Source organism: Acromyrmex echinatior, chromosome 12, assembly GCF_024713525.1.
Source record: "Acromyrmex echinatior isolate Ae372 chromosome 12, ASM2471352v2, whole genome shotgun sequence".
NCBI lineage: Eukaryota > Metazoa > Arthropoda > Insecta > Hymenoptera > Formicidae > Acromyrmex > Acromyrmex echinatior.
The window spans coordinates 13115337-13139637 of NC_141863.1; the positions used below are offsets into that span (position 1 = coordinate 13115337).

The 24301-nt window shown below is 29.9% G+C and overlaps 1 protein-coding gene and 1 long non-coding RNA gene across 6 annotated transcripts in view; one reads left to right on the top strand and one right to left on the bottom strand.

The window, feature by feature from the left end:
- Positions 1-23340, top strand: part of LOC147907948 (uncharacterized) — a 42310-nt gene extending 18970 nt beyond the window's left edge. Inside the window, exon 2 of the long non-coding RNA XR_015546898.1 lies at positions 1-23340. This exon is cut by the window's left edge and continues 15032 nt beyond it. This is a non-coding gene — a long non-coding RNA (uncharacterized LOC147907948).
- The window catches only part of LOC105143172 (uncharacterized), a 422981-nt gene that overhangs the window by 307822 nt on the left and 90858 nt on the right, over positions 1-24301 (bottom strand). The gene's annotated exons all lie outside the window — the stretch shown is intronic.

Sequence of the window (24301 nt, forward strand, 5' to 3'; positions counted from 1 at the left end):
TAGATAGTCAAAAAGTATAAATATTAAAAATTATAATGAAATAATGTAATTGAAAAAGTTAAAAAGTCAAAATTATAATGAAGTAATGTGATATTAAAATTTATTAAGAATGTTTAAAGTATGGTGTTCATTCAGTGTCAGATTTTGCATCTAGACCATTCTCTTGAATCCTGATATTGAACATTCCCAAAACTAACCTTTTCCCCAAATATCTTTCGTTATCTAATATTTTGATGTTTTTAAAATTATATTCATGATTGAATTGCAATTTGTATTTCGAAATGACTGACAGATTTCCAGTTTTTTGTTAATGTCATTTCGATGTTCATTTATCCTGATATTCAACTTTCTGTCAGTTTGTCCAACGTAAGAAGCGTAATAGCCACAGCACAGACACAGCACAGGCATAGTGCATAAGGAAATTAACCAATCGAATTTCTTCTTTTCCATGGAATGAGAGGAAAGGAAAGATTTCGATTAGTTGATTCGCTTATGCACCATGCGTTATGCATTATGCAAAAGTCTATGCTGCGGCCTTTACAATTTTTACAGTATATCTTGTAGACTACATTTTATCACAAAGTTTATCTTGTAGACTACATTTTTTTTTAAATCGTGCTCAAAAACATTTTTTTGAGCTTGATAATCCCATCAAGTTTATTGAGACTGAAGAAAGATAATTTGATATTAAGATTCTTAGTAGATGTTAGTAGTAGATGTTCTAAAATTTTTTGTAAATGCATGGAAGAAATGAGACAGTAAAACCAAGGGGTTTTCCTATATCAATTCTCTCCTCATTTGTTTTACTTTAAAAGTTTTGTGTTTAAATAAAAATCTAATTGTAAATCGAAAATGAGAATATTGTCAAAAATAAACTTAATGAGATAGTTATTATCTAAAATCGTTTTAATATTTCTGTCCACCATATTCATCAAAATATCCCTCTTTTGAGAAAGATGACGGAGAGATAAAAAGTTGAGATAGCGGCCTGAAAGGCTGGTTTGCGAAAAATATTGAGCTCTAATTTGCAGTTCGAATTAATTATGGTGACATCGAGAAAATTCAGTCTTTCATCATCAACCTCCAAGGTAAATTGTATTCTTGAGTATAATAAATTAAACGTACACAGAAATTCATTAATAAGGTGATTGGGAATCACGGTCGCGATATCATCAAAATATCAGTATAAAAAGGTAAATCAAATCTCCAAAATTTCCCTCACAAAGGTCCTCCATAATTAAACCAGTAATGATGGGAGATCCCACGGGGCTCAAACTCTTATCTGTAAATTTTGTTATCGAAGGTAAATATAGATATAATTTTATGTGTGCAAACAGTAATATTCATAAATATTTTGACACTAATTTTTTTTCACATTTCACGAAAAGTTAAGTATCTCATGAAAAAAAAATCGTAGAGAAATTTCTGATCATACATTTTACAGTGTAAGAAGTAAAGATAAGACTTTAAATCTGCGTTTGAATACTTCTTACGACACATTTTGTTCTTAAATTATTATACATAAAATTATGAATTAATATTTTTTGTAATATTTTTGTCTTACTTTGAAGCATTGTAATTTCCTGAATATCATCGGACACAATTTAACATAAAAGAATTTCATGCTTTCTAAACTTTAAAATAATTAAGAAATAGAAACCGACCGAGTTAATGTAACAACATAATATAATAGAGAGCGCCTTCAGGGTCCGTCAAAGTTGGAAGTTTCGAATAATATAATATTCTAAATTCATGAATTTAATTAATCTCAAATGTGACTGTGCGCCGAAACATTCGGACATTAAAACACAATCAATCTGAGATGCAATCGATATGTAATCCCTCCTTTATTTCAAATAAGAAACTTTTATTGCGAAAAATATTACCTCAGCCAGGATTCGAACGTGGGACCTTTAAAATAATTTTGAAAAAAATTAATATGATGATTTTTCGATAAAAATTTGTATATTGTATAAAACTTTATTGTATAAAAACTAATTATTTAAAAAAAAATGTTTTAATTGTTTTTAATTATTTAATTTCGAAACTGAAAAGCTTACGGAAAAAAGACAAAAGAGAAAAAATGTTTGTTATAAGTGTGTTTGATTGACATAAGTTTTTTCAAAATTTTGAAAAATTTTCTCAATTTTAAAGTTCGCTTTTACATAATAAAAAAAATTCGATATCTCTGCGAAAAAATCATCGTATTATTTTTTTTTCAAAAGACGTTTTAAAACTTAAAAAGCTTACTTTAAAATACTTTTATATTAAATTTTGTTCAATGATAGAGATGCCGTACAGCTCCGTGTGACGAACTCGTAACTCGAGTCGCGAGTTTAAATCTCATATCCCGTATATACGAAAAATTCTGTATTAACTTAGGAGTTGCAAAGGAAGTCTCTCTTTAGATCTACAGTACTTTGACTAAATTGTGACTTTTTAACTAGGTTCAGACATATAGAAACTGATATGGTCCCATCTCCTTTAATACTATGGTATACTTGTCCGATGATGTTTCATCACTGCAGCGCTAAAAAATAAAAAATATCAATTGCAAAAAAAGTATCAATTTTCAATTTTATGTAATTTAAAAACAATAAATGTAAAAAAAACTCAAATGTAAATTTAAAGCCCTATCTTTATGCTTTAAAATACATGGTTGAAAACTTTTCTATGATTTTTACTGGGACATTTAACTTTTCATGAAATACGACAAAAATATTAGTGTCGAAATATTTATAAACGCTACTATAAATTGTTTAGTTTGTATAAATAAATTTTTTTTTATTTACAAAGCAGAAAATGTAGATATTTCATAGAAACAATTAATTTTTTATTACATAACTAAAAAAAAACCACTAAATTTTTTCTCTAGTGAATATTATTTTCTAAAGTCTCAATTATTTTATAACTAAATGTAGTTCCTTTTTCGAATTAATTTTTCATTGACTATTTATATTAGAATGAATAATCGTCTAAAATAGAAGTTCAAACAGTTATGATATTTGTTATAAGATTTTAAGGCAATTGTAGAAATTTTTAACAGATACTGCATAAATTATAAAATCAAATTTCTAACCTATGTACATTTAAAAACAGCGAAAATCATAAAAGTAAGACGCTTTTTGCAGACAGCATATGTGATATATATAGATTTACAATGCAAAAACAAAATTATATCGGTCACCTACAAATCATGATCAAGATGACGATCGATATCGAGTTATTTCAACGATGGCGGCCGTCCCTGAATTGCAAATTGATCGTAAAATGTCGCGTGTTTAGTAAACGTGAGCAATCAATCAAGTAGTCGTGGAATCGGAGCGCGCGTTCGAATTCACGTTTGATGCGAATTCAATTCCGTACATCACGCGGCTCTAAAATGAACGACGCGAAACATTGTCGTCGTCATCTCGATCTACATGAGTAAAAGAAGTTTTACGACAGCGCTCTTACGAAATCGAGTGAATAAGCGCGCGCGGCGTGAATTTATAGTTTCATTGCATTTATATATGCATTGAACCTGCTATCGTTGGCACGAAACACGCCGTAACGGAATCGATTTCTTTTCACTCTCGCCTACAAAGAAAGATCTCTTGAAATACGAATAACGTCTAAACCTTATATTTTTACAGAATTTATTCGGAACAAAATATAAAGAAATTTAAAATTAAACGCTAAAAAGAGACTTCTAAAATAAGATATTAACAATAAGACGCAATGATTATCTATCATTCATATTATAGAAAAATATAATAAAAGCAATTATAAATGTGACAATTATACAAGTTTTATATGTAGAATTAATGTAATTGAATACATAATTGAATGTAAAAAGATTTCTAAACTAAGATATTAACTATAAGACGCGAAGATTATTTTTCTTTAACGAGAAAAATGCAATGATAGGAACTATTATAAATGTAATAATTATATAAATTTTATATGTAACACATACATGTAATATCCATACACTGTTGGAAAAAATGTGTCGAATTTAACATAAATCGCGATATGTTGGAAGGTTACATAAATATTATATAAAAGAATAAATACAAAAAAAAAATAATATCGACACAATTTATAAACAAATTGTGGAGACATATTTTTTTCAGTAAAATTTACATTTATAAAATTAATTAAATTAACTTATATTTTATTCATTCATCTTAGAATATATGTTTTAAAACGTTTTATATTTACGTGATTTGTCTACTTACTCATAAATTATGTCCTTTTTATACTAAGAAATATTGAATATTAATTTAACTAATTTTAACAAAATCTTTAAATAACATAATCATGTTAAATTGACACTCGAATATGTTAAAAAATTCAATGCAAATTCTTAAGAAGAACGTGGATTATTTCCAGCACGAATACACAATTTTTTTACTGACAATGAATAATTCAATAAATCAATGTACATGATTGAATGTATTATTTTATACTTTAGTTGCAACAAATATAAACTATAAAGCAAACGTACATTAATTCTACATATAAAACTTGTATAATTATTATATCTTTATAGTTTTATTTTGTCACTACATGTCTTTTTCTCTGAATGTACGTAGTTGGCCCAGAAATTGTCAGGATATCAGTAATCGCCAAGTTCACGTATTTTAGTGCTTTCTGTCAATCGTATCGACTCGTATCTGTCGACTTATTAATATTTTTATTGGTTCCAAGAAGGCATTTATAATGTTGTGTTACGTTATGAAACTCGTAAGTATATGAATTCATTATTGATTAAATCGAATATGGACAGCAATCGAGTCTATGCGTGATTTCGATTAAATACTTCATTATGATGTTAAGAGACTCTCTAGCTTTATATTCATTAGCTAGTTATTTGTAAGATATTATCTCTGAAAATATCCCTCCTGCAAAAAGTAGAATAAAGAATAGCTTTGAATTTCATAATAAATTAATTAAAATGACGATTGACAAAATAGAGATAATGGTTTCATTAGATGTTACTTCTCTGTTTACTAATGTTCTATTGGATGTTGTGCTGGATAGATTGGTGGGAAGATAGGACTCTATTAAAAGTGCCACAAATGCATTTCCAAAGAATGAATTCATTAATGCAGTCAAATTTGTCTTAATATCGACATATTTTACTTTTAATGAGGATATTTAACAAACTTTTGGTACACCTGTGGGTACCTAAAGTTACCCTTTATACCCTTTATACCCTTTCCCCTATCATTTTTGACATTGTCATGGAGAACTTGGAAGAGAGAGTGTTAAATTCTTTACAATTTTGAGTTTCTGCATATTTAGATATGTTGATGATGTCTTTATGATTACCTAAAGATAAGGTCACTCAAATTTTAAATTCATTTAATGAACAGCATAATAGACTTAAATTCACTATTGAATATGAGGAAAATCATTGTCTGAATTTTTTGGATTTATCAATATGGATTTGTCAATAAAGACAATACTATTATTTTAGATTGGTACCATAAAAAAACGTTCTCGGGCAGGTATTTATCGTTTTATTCGAATCATCCCGCATGTCATAAGATAGGGATCATATATAGCTTAGTTGATAGAGCGATATTATTGTCAAATTCTACATTCTATAATAAGAACATAGAATTTATGACAGAGAATTTGAAAGATAACGGTTATCCTTTAGGAAAGATTTTTTATTACATTAACAAAAGGATCAAAAGTTGGCTTATAAAAAATCCACGATGGTTAATAACACCTCAGATAACATTGAGACTGATGGAATTATGAGAGAGAGATAATGATTTTCTCATATATAAGATCTATTTCTAATAAAATTACTAAGTTTATTAATAAATCCAAAAACATGATTGGTTATAGCTGCTTAAACAAGCTTAATAAATTTATAAGGTTTATAAGGTTAAATTTTTAAAGTTAGGACAAAAATCAACATGATAAAAATAATAATGTCATATATAAAGTAAATTGTAATAACTGCGATGCATCGTATGTTGGCCAAACGAAGAGACAATTGCAGACAAGAATTAAAGAACATAGTAATAATATAAAATTAGATCAGTCCAAGTATTCAGTAATCTCGAAACATATCACAGAAACTAATCATGACTTTGATTGGGAAAAAGTTAGTATTCTTGATTTTGAAAGAATTATCGTAAAAGAAATATTTCTGAAATGATAGATATCAAAAAATAAAAAAACAATTTAAATTTAATGAAAGATACTAAATTATTGGATAACTTTTATTTTAACATGCTTGACGATATATGAGAACATAAATGGCCACAGTTTTGAATAGACTTGTTTTACATTCGATTTTATTGACTTACTTTTGTTTGACCTACACTTCACATTAGTTAATTTTCAAATGAGCAACGTTCAAGTCATTATCCTCATTGTACTTAACTGGATCTTTGATTGAGAGTTTAGATTATATTATAGTATTTTATATAAATTACCGTAAGTTATTATTTGATTCTGTATCTCTTTTTCACACTAATAATTATCTTAATGAATCTATTTGTCTTATTATCTATTTATCTTAATAAATCTACAAAATATCATAAAATACTCGTAATTAATTTAAAATACTCATTCACTGAATTCTCAAGTCGTTTGATACAAGTCTGTGACAAACTGGATTCTCGATCTCAACCGAAGAATTTGGCAAATCTATTTTATCGATGAATATAATTAATCTACTGCTGACTGAAATATCCAAATGTTCCTAGCTTATTTTTATCTGGCGGGATACTTGACGTTCGAATTTTTTTATATTTTTTATATTCTTTTATATTTTTTTATATTATGACTATTGATAGTTTTTAAATTTTCATTGTATCCGTTCTTTATTTGTTAATTTAAAATTGTATCTCTGCATTGTAGCACGAAAGAAGGCTTTGTAAGCCGAAATGTTTATTAATTACATTAAGTTAAAGTTAATTTAATTATAGCTCGAAATAAACCATGACATTGTGTTAATTTTTAAGAAAATATACGAACATTTTTTACTCCGAGATTAATTAAATTCATAAACTTAGAATATTATATTATTCGAAACTTCCAACTTTGATCGATCTTTGGATGCTCTTTATTATTATATATTATGTTATTATATGTGTTAAAAGGGCAGTATATAATTTATACAATTATGATTTTAAGAAATAAATCGAAAAACGCAGAAAGAGATCTGTTTGTTATTACTGTTATTAGAGATATGTAAACAAAAAGAAATAAGGACGATGAAATTAATTAATACCTAAGACTTATGAGAGAAAATAGCAAGAGGAATTGTCGGAAAAAATTCGTAATGTACAGTTTTTAAGTAAAACATGATTAATCAAAGTAATTCTAAAGGGTAAGTTATAAAAGGTTTTGTCGAGTTGAGTAATGGCGAATGGAATTGAGAGAGTAAATAGAATTAAGTTTAAAAGCTCGCAGAAAAAAAGATATAGATTAGATAATAAAAGCTATAACTTTTTTTAAGCTCTGTTAAAAGTAATATATAAAAATAATGAATAAAACATTGATATATAAGAACAAATATATATATATTTCAATAGTTAATATTTTTGATAATTTACTTCAATTTCAATTACAGTTTTCACATTCACTCTTTTATATTGTATTGTTTTAAAGTGAATAAAAAAAAGAATTAAATTCAACAATACTTTATAAATTAACAATATCGAAATACATTGCTCAAGTAAGATCTCGCAACTTCATGATCGTCGATAGCTTATGAGGGCGGAATGTTGCGTGATGCGTTTCCGATCCGCGACTGGCATTAATTAACGATCATTTCGTCATGGTCGCGTCAACACCTTGAGCTACACGTGCGTACATTTTATTATTTATAGAATGTCGGAGCCAAAGAAGTCTGATAGGCAATCAAGGCAAAGCGCGCGTGTTGCATTCCATGGTCGAGTCATCGCATTCATATACAAATCACGCTAGAGATACTTACTCGGGTCGCGAAACCTGGACCACGATCCGTCACATTCAGTCCAACTCCATGAAGCAAATATGCATAGACGGCATAGATGTAGACTTACGATGTTGGATATAATTAGAAACGTGTGTTGTATTTTTAGAATAATTCTACAAAATATCTTGATGATTATAACAACTTATCAGAATTCCACACAAAACATCTGATTTGGATTCTTATCTAGATATTATTAAAGAAAACTTTCTATATTTCTATTTTGAAACAAGTTTTTAAATCAATAGAAAATCCTCATGAATAAAAATAGCGTTCTATAATTTGAAGCGTTTGTATACATATAACATCCACTGTGTCTGTATATAACATCCATGTATTTCCGACTGAATATGGCAATGCATTCACAAGACTCTGACTCGCTTTTATTAAAGCACTCCTCTGCCAATACGTCACTATAATGTCAGACGTTCCTTCATTGTTTACGCGAGTAAACGTTACGAGTATCCGGCACTGTATGATGCACGCTGCATTGTACGCCATGATTCGAGATGGTATGATCAATAAATCAATTGGTATATACTATGGAAATATGTCGAATAATTACGACATTTGCTACGAGCAAGTATTATTATTAAAAAAGATAAGATATTTAAAAAGATTTTCTCATATTTCTGAAAAAAAAATTGTTATGATTTTAAATATTGAATTAAATTTAATTCAATATTTAATTTGAATATATATAATTAATATAAAATGTATGTAATATTTATAAAACAAAATGTAGATTTTTTAAAATTAAATTTATAGTTTACAATTCATATTATGAAGGTTGGATAATGCTAAGTTAAAAAGTTAAAAGTTAAGTTAAAAAGTTAAAAAGTTAATTAATTTTAACTTCATTTAGTTACATTTTACTCTTAACTTTTTGACTTTACTTAATTACATTTTATCAGTGTAACACACACTATTAACATTTAATTTGATTTTTGAAAAGTTACCATCAGGGTTGGATAGTTATATGGATTCTATATACAGATTATATGCTTATACATTCGTGTCTGTCGATATATTTTTTTAAATATTTCATTTACGTTTAAATAAAAAATAAAGAGGTTTGAAAGCAATCCATCGTCGTGATCTCCCGGGAAAAAATGTTTCACGTATAATTACATATAATTCTATATAATTATATAAAAAATTGATATATTTTATGTATAATTACACATAATTAATATAATTATAGAAAATATGTTCATATATATAACATTTTTTCCCGAACTAAAAATTACGATTTTCTTAAAAAATATGCAAAAGTGCAATTTATTGCTTTATACAGGGATTATTTTTTGGTGCTCCAGAATAATCACGAAAAGATGATCAATATCCGTGAAATACATATGTGCGATCTCTCCTTGTTACTTAAAAAAGTTAATTTTGTGACTTAGTTTTTTAATTTAATTAAAAAAAAAAGTTAATTTGAAATCATGAAATAAAACAAATTTAACTTTTTAATTATTCTTTTTCATTAACTTAACTTTTAATTCAATTAATGTCACTATAGATTAACTTTTATCCTAAGTTAAATTTTCAAGGTTGTTAATTTCAATTTAACTTAGTTAAAAAAAAGTTAACTTACCCAACCTTGATAACATGTTCCTAAAAATAAATACTTTAAGAATTTGATATCTCATTTTTCACGTATAATACCATGTAAGATTATTAAACCCATTTTGTGATATCAATTTTAATATCAGGACAAAATGAATGACTAGGATAAGCTTTATTGTGCGTCTACGACCTCGGATGAAAGGAATTGTCACCCTAATTCGAGCAAGAGGTCGAACTAGAATACGTGCTTGACGACGCGCCATTGTTAGTTTTGTTACGGCACTATTGTGAAATCGGTCATTCTCAGCGACACTTTGCTTTATTTCAAGGAGCTTTTCGAGACTTCTTGTCGTTACAATAGAATCGTCTTTCTTTTTTTTACAATAGAATAGACTTTCTTCGACAAAAAATACAATATATTTTCGTAATGTTAAAATATTGATATATTTCTGCTGTGAAAAAATAATTGCTAGAATATCAAAACATCAAAAAGTCGAATTTGCGTGGAAAGAACAGTTTTGCCGAAATATCAAAAAATTTAGCTAGATACAGATCTGAAAATGATTTTGTTGGATTATCAAAATAATTACAGGGTGTTCCCGGATTAAATAGCCAAACTTTAAATATGAATTTAGCACCTCAAAACACAACAAAATTTTCCTCTAGAAGTATTATATGTTCACAAACTCTTCATTCAAGAGATATTGACTTTCGAAGTTATGGAACTATTATTGGAATGAATAATGTCGAAATAAGGTCTATTCTCTTTATTGTTTTACAATAATCAAAATTTAATTATTAAATGTTTTGTTCAAAATGAATATATATGGTTAGAAGTAATGGGCGATGTTTTAATCGGATCCCATTTTTCAACTTGCTTGAATGCGAATGGATTTCTCGCATTTTTGAACAATGAATTTTACTTTTTGGAAAACATTCCTTTGAATATGAGAGTGAACTCCTGGATTCCATTGGATGGTTGTCCTGTTCACTATGGCAGAGGTCCTCCGTGCGACAGTGGCTTAATTAATTCATTTTCTCAGAAGATGGATCGGTCGTAGTTGGACTTATGGCTTAGCCTCCACGTTCACCGGATTTAACACCATTAGCTTTTTTTGTATGGGATATTTTGACGCAAAAAATGCAGTGCCTGTTAATGATTGTCTTCAATCATTAAAACAAATTATGCAAGCATGCAAAGAAATTACAGATTCAGTCAGACATTTGTTTCCTCATCGATAGATGCAATGTTTGTCTTCAGGCTGGAGATCATCATTTTGAACAAAACATTTAATAATTAAATGTATATAAATAATAATATGATTCAATAAAATTAACAATAATAGTCAACAATGAAGGGCTATTTTTTGAAAATTAAATTATTGTTTCGGCTTCTTGACTATTATTGTTAATAATTAAATTTTGATTATTGTAAAGCAATAAAGAGGATAGATCTTATTTCGACATTATTCATTCCTACAGTTCTGAAATCAATATCTCTTGAACGAAGCGTTTGCGAGCATAGGAAAACTTCCAGAGGGAAACTTTGTTTGTTTTGAGATCCTAAATTCATACTTAAAGTTTGGTCACTTCACCCGGGAATATCCTGTAAAACGCTTAAGCGTTGATGACAATATTGCAAGAAGTGTCAACATTCTAGCAATCAATTTAAGTGTTCTACATTACTTTGGCGGTTTAAACAAATTTATTTTCAGGTCTGAATTTTAGATACTTTAGCAAAATCGTTTTTTCCATGTAAATATTCTTGACATGCGTAGTAGATTAGTTGTTCACAAATTGAAGGAATATACGCGCTTATTTATGTATATTCTTCGATGCACTATACAGAAAATGAAATTCTGCACTTTGGCGCGGCTAAAATTTACACGCCGACCTTCTTGGCACGCGAAACTAAATTTTACGCAGCTGCGTGACATCTTGATTCGAGACGCGTCGTCTCGACTGTCGTGTCTCCTTATTTATCGCGAAGTGATCCGAGTATCCGTCGAAAAGCGTCCGAATTCCCGGATTAATTTACGCATAAAAGCAACCGCAGCGCAGCATCTATACTCCATGACGCCAATAAACATTTATGCGTACGACAGACATAATTAAACTTGGCAATGTATCCAAGGAAATACACTTCTACTTTTCATCGCCTCCTACAATTTCGTGTTTTCACTTTTACAGCTTACAATACGTATCCTCAAATGTAATACAACAATAAAACATGTGTTTTGCATTTATAGAACAGTATTTGTCATGTATATAGTAAAAGTATCGAACGGTTACCTAAATTTTTGTAAAGTAATATTTATTTGCCACAATAAACGACACAACCATAAAAATTAAGTTTCCCAAAAAATAAGTTTGAATTATTAAAACTTTACAATGTTAATTTTAAAATGCAATTTTGTAATAACTATAGAGAGAAACAACAATATATTCTTTTATATACGTAGAAATTGAGATTGAATTTGACCAATTAAAACAAAGTTCACTAAACTTGATATCGATTTTCTTCCTTCTAATTAGTTAAATTCAATTTCAAGCTCAATCTCTAGTCTGATACGGGCATTAAAACATACTCTTTCTTTTTTTATATTTTTACGTTTTTTTTTTGCAAGCAACTAAAAAGACTAACAATTTTATAGTTACCTGTCATTATTGTAACAGATATATCGTAAGAAAGTGAGTTGTCCTTTTTATTTACAAGATTTCTTTTTATATCGTTATAATTTTATTTTGTACCTACGCAACTTTCCTCATAGAAATTACATTGAACAAATAAAAGTGTTGCAAATTCCTTTATAAATTCCTATCGCGTACATTCTTCCCTTACATATGTACTTGGATTGCAATCTAATACGACGTTCACTTCCCAAGTTTCATCAAGTTTAATGGTTGGCGTAATTAGTAGCGAAAACGGAGCGACGGAGCTTTGAACACCGGGCACGTCTTCCGCGAAAGCGCAACGAGTGGATTTCGATTGCGTGAGCGCATCGCGGCCCGCTGCACCTGTCGGGAGTTGTGCGTGGCGCATGTTGCGTGTGGTGGATGGTGCGGTTATTTCGGGAGATCGCAGAACAACAGCAGCGTCACACTGTCTGTGAGACACACGTGCCACGGAGCTAATGGCTCATTCAGGACGCGAGCGACCGAATTGAAATCAAAGAGGAGCGCCCGACGAGAGTGGACGGACTTAGGCTAATTCGACGACCGTCGACGGCGCGGAATCCGCACGATTTTCCGTCGACGGCGCGGTACGGCGACGCACTCAAAGTTGCGCATCGCATACGTCACTCACGTCGCTTTAGGACGCTGTTACGCGGTCGATGCCACTCGCGGCTTTTGTACGCGAGCTTATCGGTATGCGCGGTTATTCTTAGGTATGCGTGGATCTCGTAAAGATCGCCTTCTCCCTTGCCTCTGATATTTTTATCTTTTTTGTTAGGTACATGACATGACATGACATTTTTCTAATATTGAACGCTTGATCTTGATATCAAAATAAAAAAATAGGAAAATTGTATTAATGTAAAATTGTTGAAAAATACATTGAAAGAAAAAATTGGTTGCTATTATTGTAATTTATCATTTTGGTGTCATCTACATATTTTTTAGTAAAATTATAAATACAATTGTTATTACTAATTATAGTCATATAACTAGATATAAAGGGTGTCTCAAAATAACCTGACATTTTAATGTATTAATAAAACATATTATTTATTTGAAAAGTACACATGTTTTTAGTTTAATATAAAGTACAAACATGGAGGTTATATGTGGAACACAATATCCGATAAATGGCCGCCTCGACTCTGTTTGCAAACGTTCATTCTTTTGATAAAATTTTCAATGACATTTTGGCATAATTGCGGACTAATTTCATTAATGGTACGTCTAATTTCTTCCTTCAACTCCGGAATGGTCTGTGGATCATTGGCATACACTTTTCCTTTCAGAAAACCCCAAAGAAAGAAGTCCAATGGCGTCAAATCGCACGATCTTGGTGGCCAATTCACATCGCCGCGGCGCGAAATAACACGACCATGAAACTTCGTCTGCAATAACTGCATTGTTTCTATGCGTTGCTCGATCGTGTAATTCTCCATGACTAAAACCTCAATACTTCCTGATGCCAGTTGTTAAAGGTTAGTACGTTACGTCCGCTGCAAAAAAAATGGCGCGCAATTTAAAATGTCAGATCATTTTGAGACACCCTTTACATTTAAACATAAGGAACTTCCAGCTATAAGGATTTTATCGTGTAATTATAGTTACAAGTACTTACCAAATACTTTTCTTTCACTGATATGATATTGTCAGTATAGCGGCTTTATGACCTTCTCTATCTTTCTTTATAGATACGTGATATTTAACATTTTTTTAAATACTGAACGGATCTTGATATCAAAATAAAAGGAAAAATTAAGATAAGATTGTTGATAAGTATACACTGACAAGGGAACGACGCGAAGTGTTTTTCCTCGATTGTTTTGAAATCTGTCAATAGATTGGACATAAAAAAAATCGACACGTATTTTATCGTTTGCTCAGACACTCAATAGTTTAAGAGATATTAAGCTGTAAAATTGGTCGGACTATACTCTTAAAACTCTAGATCGCCGGTTCAAATATCAGTAGAGACAATTTTTTTTAAATATTAACATATTTTGTACTAAACATTTAGAAAGTTTAAAAATATTTATAAACATTTCAGAAAAATTTAGAAATTTAACATTTAGAAAATGACATATTAATAGAATTAATATATAAGTTGTTTTTGGATAAAAAAGCCTTTAAAATTAATTCTTTGTTTTTCTGATTAAAAATATCGTAAAAGACAAATTTTTTTTATAGGTAAAATTTTGAAAAAATGTAAGAGAGAGAGAGGTAAAAAAATTGTCACTACTGAGATTGGAATCGGCGATTTAAAGTTTTAAAAGTGTCTGACTAGTTTCACAGCTTAATATCTCTTAAACTATTGAGTATCTGAGCAAATGGTAAAATACATTATGAGAGAAAATATAGTTGGAGCTCATAACCATAATTATTTTATCATGTAATTATAGTTACAAGTACTAAACACTTTTTTCTCAGTATATGATATTCTCAATATAATAATTTTACGTAATAAGACAATGCAAAATATACGACAAAGTTAAATTGAATATTGATTTTAGATTAGCTTATCGGATTTCAGTATAACTTTCTTTAAGAAATGAGATACACGATACAAGTATCCCGCCTAGCAAGAATAAGAGAACTTTTATTGCAAGAAACATCGCACCTCATTAAAAATTAATCAACCTTTACAAACGTTTACTTTTAGTTAAAAAAAAATATCCATCGATTATGAAGTTCCGTGAAGAGAGTGAAGGCTTCTAAATCGGATCATCGCCAAGAAACCATCACATCGAGAAGAAACCATCCACCCCCGATAGGTTTGCCTCCGCGGAATAGAGTGATGTTCAGAAGACACGCGATGCATCCATCCTGACGCGGGATGTACAGGAACGTGACGTGACACCGGATCCGCCTCCGGTTGCTTGCCCGGTCCAAGGCAATTCAGCCAGCATCGCTCGGTTATTACCCTCGAGTAACTTCTCTCGGGTGTTCCTCCCTTTCCAAGCCGAGGCGGTGTTTCCTTCCATCCAACAGACGGACAAATCGTCTCTCGCCGTCCGGAAATTCTCCCACGATTGCACTCGGGAATAATGCAGCGAGAGCTGAGTGTACAGCGAGTCTCTGCTCGCGATTCTCGACCACGACGATGATTGCTAGTCCGAAGGGATCGAAGTGCAACTATCGAGGACCGAATCGTACCCTGTTTATCAAGTAACTACATTGTATTGAAGAATGAACTATATATATCGCGGAAAATAGCAATTCGCAATCGCGTTATGGAGAAAGAGACAACAGAAAAACGAGCGATATTGTAATTTTAAATCAAAAGTATTCAATTTCTAAAGGATATTCAAAAGAATGCATCGTTAAAATTGAAATCGATGATTCTAAAACATCTTGTATCTGTTTTACAAAAAATATTGAGAATATTATTGATATTACTTAAATTCAAATAATTATTATTGAATAATTATTATTGAAAATATTGTATAAATAATATGAAAAATTATTACTATATATATTGAATTCTTGATTATTAAAAAAGTCTAAAATACATTTATCGATAATATTAATTTATTTAAAAAGTATAATTTATGTTTAGGAATGTACAAAAACACGTTTTCTAACGTTAAACTGTGTTCTACCCTACAACGTCTTCTTGATGAAAGGATGTTGTGTCTTTCATGTTAGGTTGGAATAAAAATTCGTAATGTAACTTGTTATTTATATCATGTCTACATGTTTTTAAAAAAACTGATAATTATACTATTTGACAGAGCAAAGTTTCGGCTTTAAAAATTGCGATATGTTGATTTATAATGAAGTTATGAATAATCAAAGTCAAAATACACAATTTAAGTAAATATAAAGAACATATAAGAGTAAAAAAATATTGATAACTGAAGGTGTTACATTAATAAAGTACAATAAGATTTAATTAAAATTTAAATAAACATATGTGTAGATATTACATGTTTCGGTTTCTTATTAAGCCCTCTTCAGATGATTCTTAAATATTTAGCAATTCCTTAAGTGTATCCATTACTTCATCGGCAGTTTACAAATTAGTTTATGATAAAACATTAAATGTTCGATGAGTGCCTTCCAAGAAAACGAAATATACTTCTCAATCAATTTGCAAATCGAATATTTGAACTTTCTAAATATTGCATATGTTACAATATGATATTATTTATAATATGATAGAAGGAAATCTCAAATTTATCTCTCTTTATTACTCATCATACACACGGGATACCTCAAACGTGATGGTCAAAAATTTAAACAATTAAAAACGTAGATAATATTTAGTCAAGTATATACAAAAATTCGTAGAATAAATTATGAGTATTAAAAAACGAAACATTAAGAATGAAATAAAATTATTCAGTTTAAAAATTAAAAATTAAAAATTGTAAAAAACTGACATTATAAAAGACTGATCTAAGACATGTTATCAATATGACTTTTCGACACTTATTGATTTGAATTTTTTTGATAAATTGATATGTCATCATTATACACAAAGTCAAACTTTGTTTATAATAGACATATGTGCCTTATTAAGACTTTCCGGTTTGAAGATTTAGACTATTGACTTGTTTTTTAATGTTTATCATTTCCGAGATCAGTCGTTTATTGTAACATGGTTCTTCTAAAACTTTGATCCCAATCGAAATCGTGTTACATCTGCAACTTATGTTCAGTTATCACAGAATGTTCCAATTAATATACTTGCGATGTTCTGCAATTTTTGTTTTTAATTGTCTATCCGTTTGTCCAATATAAGAAACATCACATTCTTTGCAACCAATTTTGCAAAGTCAAAATACTCATTTTATTTAATCCGCGATAACTTACAATTAGTAACATCTTCGGAACATTTTTTTAAAAAGTATTTTGTACAAAAAACTTTAAGTTTTTACATTAGAAAGTAAATAATTTTAGCAATTTTTTTAGGGGCACGTAACAAACTCACAAAATAAAAAGAAAATTTTCCATTTTGTCTACCTCATAGTTTTCTGAAAAGATTTTTCTCTGAAAATTTACCCTGATAATATAATAGTTGTACACAATACAATATTTTAAAGATTTTTACCATGCATTTCAGTAAAATTAATCAAATTTATTTTATATTGTATTGTAGTTTTATTACTGAATAAGAGAGATTTACATAAAATTCTTCGAAATACAATATTGTCCTATGACTATAATATTTTCAGGATAAATTTTAAGAGAAAATTCTTTTCATGTAAGTGTATGTAAAAATTATCAAACTCACAGAAATTCACAGAAACAAAAGTAATAGTACTTTCGAAAGTAGAAGTTTTAAGCTCCTTTTTATAAATTTCAATTTCAATTTTGAAGTTCATAGCGCTACGAACTTTTGTGTCAAAAGATCCAACATTAATAAAAAAAATATATATATACTTGACAAATATACATGACGCGAGACATTCCCACGTCTCCTGCACTCTACAAAATATCGATGTAGATTTACTTTTGGTATAAAAATTCAAATTTCTGATGTTTATATCAACATCATCATGGTGTGGATTTAAAATACCCATGATGTTAAATCCACATCATATTGATGTCAATATTACCAGTAATACAGTGAGAATTATATAGACACCACTATTTTTTAGTGTGATAATTGTACAACTCAACTATTGTTTTTTTTTCTCTCCACACGTGAAAGTCTCATTGAAGATTTCGCAATTACGGAAGCATCGATGCGGTGCGACGCCCGGCTATCGCGCGAGTGCTCTCGTCCGAATATTGCAATCGTAATTCTAGCAAATCGTGATTTTCTGATTTTCTGAATCACGCGATTTTCATGGGCAAGCCAATCTCCAGATTCTCTTACATGGGCGATATTAATCCGACGATTTATAGAGGACGACAGCACCGAAAGGGACAAAATTCATGATCTTCCCCACCTTCTTTTGCTGCGCCATACATCTCCTAATAAAGTTTCGTCCCACTTTATTGCGAGGTTATTGAATATGTCGTCCATTCCTCATCGTGATTTATACTTCCTGTTTCTACCTGACGCCATTTACCGCGATCAAAAATCCTCTTCTACGGCTGTTGCGGTAATAATTATGACGGTATAAAAGTTTCCGGGCGATCGTCAATGTCCCGCTAAGCCGCGTATTCAACAGTCGAAAAAACGATGACGAAACTCAACGTGAACTTTCTTTTTTAAGGATACATAAACAAGCTTTAGCTTTTGCTATTCTACCGTATGTACATCAAAGATAAGGCTTGTTCTTATTCTTACATTCTACTTAGATTAGATTGTATCTCACTTCCACTCTCTCTTCCCTCTCTTTTCCGTTATAGAACGAATCTTATAAATAATGTATGTATATAGGTGTATATGACGTGTAAATATATGTAAGTATCCGATATGTTGAGTTCAAGTCTGTAGGTTTACTAAGTAAACCTTCCAAATGACTGTGTAGATCAGTCATCCCTACGGGGATTCAAACGGTAGCTTAATGCTAAGTACATCTCTTAAGAGACGAGACCGATAGCTGTGAAAATAAATTATGAGAACGCTATAACCCTGTCGGTGTCACGATATGATTTACTAGCGAGAGATCCGAATGTTCTATGATTCCTATCCAACTGCGTAATCAATACCTCGGAGATATCTAGAATTATTGGATGAATTACGTTTTGACAAAATAATCGCAGAATCAATGCTTATCTTAATTTATGCTTATCTTCTGTTTCAGAGATTAATTTTTCTGTGCAATATTTTTACTTTCAAAATTAATTTTCAAAACTTATAAAAAAAACCTATATTTATTTGAGATACTCTATCGTTCGGGAACACTTATAAACGATAATTTTACATCTCTCAAAAAATTAAGTTAAAAAAGGTTTTAAAACTTTTTGAAAAAATTTGTGCAAATCAAGAATATATAACAAAAAATTTGTTAATTTTTTGTAAACTCTTTTTAAAGTTACAAAAATATTTTGTAAAAACGAATTTTTACACAAGGATGTTATTGCAAAAAATCATCATACCAATTTTTTAAAAAGCCATTTTGAAGCTTAAAGTTTACTTTAAAGGATTAATTTAAATATTTTAAATAATTAATTAAAAATATTTTTTCTATAATTTTTCAATGATTCCATCAAGCTGCAGCGCTTCAAAGTAAAACAAAAATATAGAAAAAAATTAATTTTCAATTTTATGTAATTTAAAAACAAAATCTCTTAAAAACAAAATCGTAAAAGAAAACTAAAAGCAAAACAACAGTTCTATAGCTCTCTTCTCTTTAAAATATATATTTTGAAAACTTTTCTATAATTTTTTCACTGAAATATTTAACTTTTCATAAGATGCATAAAAATAGCAAGCGCTTTCAAAGGTATGAATGATGATTTGTATGTAAAAATTAATTGCACTGCAACAGAATTATTCATATTTTTGTACACAATAAATGAGATTTCGAAAGAAATTTTTCTCGACAGGTGCTAATATCACTTTTTCTTTATTATAGACATACTGTTCACCTAAAGGAATATAATGATATAGTGTACAATTATTAATATTCTCAATATGAAGCTCAAATCATGGGACTAATTTATACTTAATAGTTGACGACGCACATCACTAAATTAGCTTTCTAATATTATAAAGGCCTACGAAAATAGATGAAACGAAATTGTTTCGCAACGAGCCTATTAATATGAATCATATTAATTAAAGACGCCGTTCGTTATACTTTTATATCGAGAAAAGAGAGAGTCGATTATATTCACGACAACATAAATACCACGTTTTTTAATACATCTCACGTGCTTAATAACCTTGAATTTTTTAATACAAAAGAAAGTACATGCATTATGCATTTTTTAATGCATAGAAGACATTGAATTCATAAATTGAATATTCTTTCAATATTTCTTGCGGAGTCGCTTGCTATATGTAAGAACTAGACTGCTGCTTATGTATGCAATAATAATATAGATATTTCTTTAATTTTTAAAATTTTCATATTAAACATCTCATTTGCACAAATTGTAAAAATGCAATTTTTTATTACGATTGAAGACAAATAAATTTATAAGTATGTAAGAAAGGCAAAATGACCAAGTAAAAAATTAACTAATTCTTTAATTTTTACTCGTCCTTGGCCGTCGTTATTTATTCACTGAGAAAAATGTTTGACTGAAAATGGAGAAATCAGAAAATTCTAATTATATTAATCAGAGTTTCGGTTATTTCAACTAGAATTTTAATAGATTTAATCAAAAAATTTTGTAATAGAACCAGAAAATTTTCTGAAATTCTGATATAATCAGAATTTTCAAATTTGTCCATTTTCAACCAAACATTTTGTTCAATGTTTTATTTACTTTATAACTAACAAGCCTTAATTCATACGTAACTCTTTTTCTACACTTTGTTGCACTTGCGAATCAAATGCATACACACTCTACATTGCGTACCATCCGATTAATTAGTCTGCTCGTAAGCATTAACGATTTTTAATGATTATTATCGCGTTTCTTTCGTTGCCATTGTTCTGTCTCGTCAGATTTAGATCGGAACGAGGAGCCGCACTCCACCGCGTCTAGACGATAAGGCCTGGCTGTGTGATGCTTGCTGGAGACTGGAATTACGACTACCGGTTTTCCTTTGGAAGTGCACCGGAGAGACTCGAGACTCTCGCCGCGGTATTTCTTCCACGAAACTTATTACGAAACATTCGCGGAAAATCTTGACCCGTTACATCGGGCGGACATTCACCCTTCCGCTCTACGAGACTCGCTTGCGGATTGTGCTCGCGTATAAATAATTTATTTGTGTCGTTACGTGCACCGTAATTTACTCTACATTATATGTACGCGATAGAAGTACAAGGCGATTCGCGTGATCGGCGTTATGCGATCACATTGTGGAAAAAAGTGCGACTTACACGGCTTGAATCTTTTCTCACACGCTCGGAAAATATATAGGGTAAAGCAGGGTAATTTGGATAGCTTAACAGAAATTTTGAAATTATATAAAAATTGAGGTTGCATATAATGTATTCAACGAAACATATGAAACATAGGTACATGTTTTGTATGTTTAATTGAGTATTCGATTTTTCAATTTTTTATACAAATTGAATGCCTATCATATCAGGTGTCTATCTCATAATAGGAGGGGGCTTTCCTCTGTATACCTATTCCTCAATATATTATATATCTCTAGATGTATTATATATCTCTGGAAAATCAAAATATAATTCCCACTTGATAAAATAAATAACCATTAAAATTTTAATTAGCAGCTCTTGTTCTCCTTAGTACCTTGTTAATATTTATTTAAAATATGCACAGTTCATTATCGTGGCGTCAAAAAAATAACAGTATAGTAATAAAATATAAAATATGTGTAATCAATACGTAAATATCTAGTATACAATTTTTTCACATTTTCCAAACTTTTTGATCACAGTTGATGATTTCGAACTTCGATTTCTCTCGCAGTCGCGTGCGATAATTGGAGTATAATTGCTGTCGTGATACCGGAGATACAGTTTTTACAGTATTTTATCTGTCGTGAGTGAATTTACGATTTGGGAATAGGCCGGCTAGGCGTTCCCGGGAGGATACAACAGTCTGCTATCTCAATCCCTCATCTACGTGAACCGAGAGCTGGGCGGGCGCGCCAAGAGATATCGCCTCCGCTGTCTACAACTTTTCGACCTGTCCCTCTTTTAGTAAACTGGTTCTGGACTTTGTTCCCTAATAGGATTAGCGTGATTAGCATCTGATCTTGCATTGCCAAGCGTATACTTCTCTCGCCACGATACGCATCCGCATGCGTACATGCGTGTGTTTGCTCGTTAATGCGATACGCGCGGCAGCGCGGCGGTTTCCACGTCGATTTGAATGTCGGATTAGTCCGAAGAGAGCGATTTTTATTCTATACTCGAATAGACATCCCGAATTCTTTCTCTTTCAACCCGATTTTGTCGTTACGAAACGCAATCGTTTGTCAAAAAGAACCCTCACAACTGTCTGATACGCATATTTCAGGGATATTTGTTACTAGGACTTTTCTGAGGAAGTGTTTATTACGAAACATCTCTCGGAGATTAAGTTTCTATTTCTGTCATCTTTTTCTATGGAATTAATATGAACCTTCTCTGTGCCATAACATTTCATATGTTAATGATTAAATTCTATGACTAAAATTTTAGAGATGAAAACAAGACATTATTATCTCTTATTTTTACTTTATATCTAACGCAGCAAAAAAAGCACTACTTGTATAAGCAATTTGGCACAAATTAACGCCAGTTTAAAAAAATTGAGCTTAATCGCGAAAAAGAGCGGGCTAGAAAAAAATTTGATATTTTTTTCTTTTTTTTTTTTTCAGAAAACTTTATATTATTGAGCTACGGTTTGCAGCACAAATTGGCGCAAACGTAACTCAATAGAGCACAATTAAGAAAAATACAAAATTCGAAAAGTGCAGTGCCAACTTCATGTCTTCTGGTATCGTAATTATTTTATTAAAAAATTAAACTGGTTTACAATAATTTCAGTGACGTCGATCTTTACAATTATTACAATATTATGCTAAAAAATCTTCTTGCGAATAAGAGCTCAGAAACAATAATGTTTTTCTTAATAAAACATTATTGTCCGATTTGTATATCATTGAAAATGATCCGATAGGAATGGAAACGTTTGTTTTTGTTTAAAAATTTTTCGTTATTAACTATTATATATTTGACATTTAAGAATTTGTTTATCTCGTAACTCTTATCATTTAACATTTAATTTTTAATTATTTGAGCCTCTCATTACCCTGTTGAATTTTATTCAAATTGTTCCTTGAAATAATCCTGATTCTATCTATTTTCTCACGATTATTTATCTATTTTCTTTCCTCTTACGTAATATCGTTTAGCATTTAATTTAAAATAAACTCAATTCTGACATTCCAGAATTTTTTTCACCTAAAAATGTCCACTCCTTCGCGTTTTAAATATTTATAACTCGATACTTTTATCAAGCGATCAAAGAGTAAGTAGAATACGGATTATCGTTTCTCTTTTCTGTAAGCAGATGAAACGGGAGACGCAACGAGAGCAGCTGATATGGGAATCATGGTTGTTTTCAACGAGGCGTAAAAAAATTTGAATAAATTCATAAGATATAATCGCATCTTCTTGCTCGCTCGACTTCTATGGCTTTGTATACGCGACCGCGGTGACTCTATCGTATTTTTTCCGCTCGAGGAAAAAACGAGGAAGAATTTCCTCTTTGTGACAAAACAATATTTGGAATAAAGGTCATTGAGATCTATTCTTTAAGTCGCTTTGTTTTTATAATCGATAAGAATACACAACGCGTCATTCTCTCAATTATGCATCTCAATAATGTCTGAGACTTTTTCAAGAAATACACAATAAGTAATGATGATCGGTCTAAGCTGGATTTTAATGCTTAAATAATATTTCAATATGAATTTATGTACATATTCTTTTTTTTTTTTTCAAGAAAAATCAACTCTCGAAATAGAAAAAAACAGTTATTTTATTAAATCAATCATTAAATCTGTTCTTTTAATATTTTATATCAATAAATAATATAATTGATATTATAACGCAATAATTAAGTAACTGCTATAAACAGGAAGAATGGTTTTGCTGAAGTATCTATAAAAATTCATCTAAAAATAATTTTGTTAACAAAATAAATATAGGAGCTCAAGCTGGTTGTTAAAATACTTATTACATTTTTTGCAATATTACTCATCATGCTTGAATTTTCTACATAATTATTTTAATAGTCTGACAGAATTCAAACATGAGTAGTATTGCAAAAAATAGCTAGCTAAATTTTAAAATATTCCAACAAAATCATTTTTTCTGTTTAACAATCATATTATCATATATGTATATAAAGTAATTCTTTTAACATAATCACAACAAAACTTTTAGTTTCTAATTGTTACATAATTTTAATTTAAATAATACATAATTAATTAAAAATAAAAATATTTTTTATATCGCATTAAATAAATAATTATTTAAAATAATTATTTTTTACATTTTTTGGATCAGTGCGCTTTAAGAGAGATTTAAGAGTTTTACTCGGTTTTTT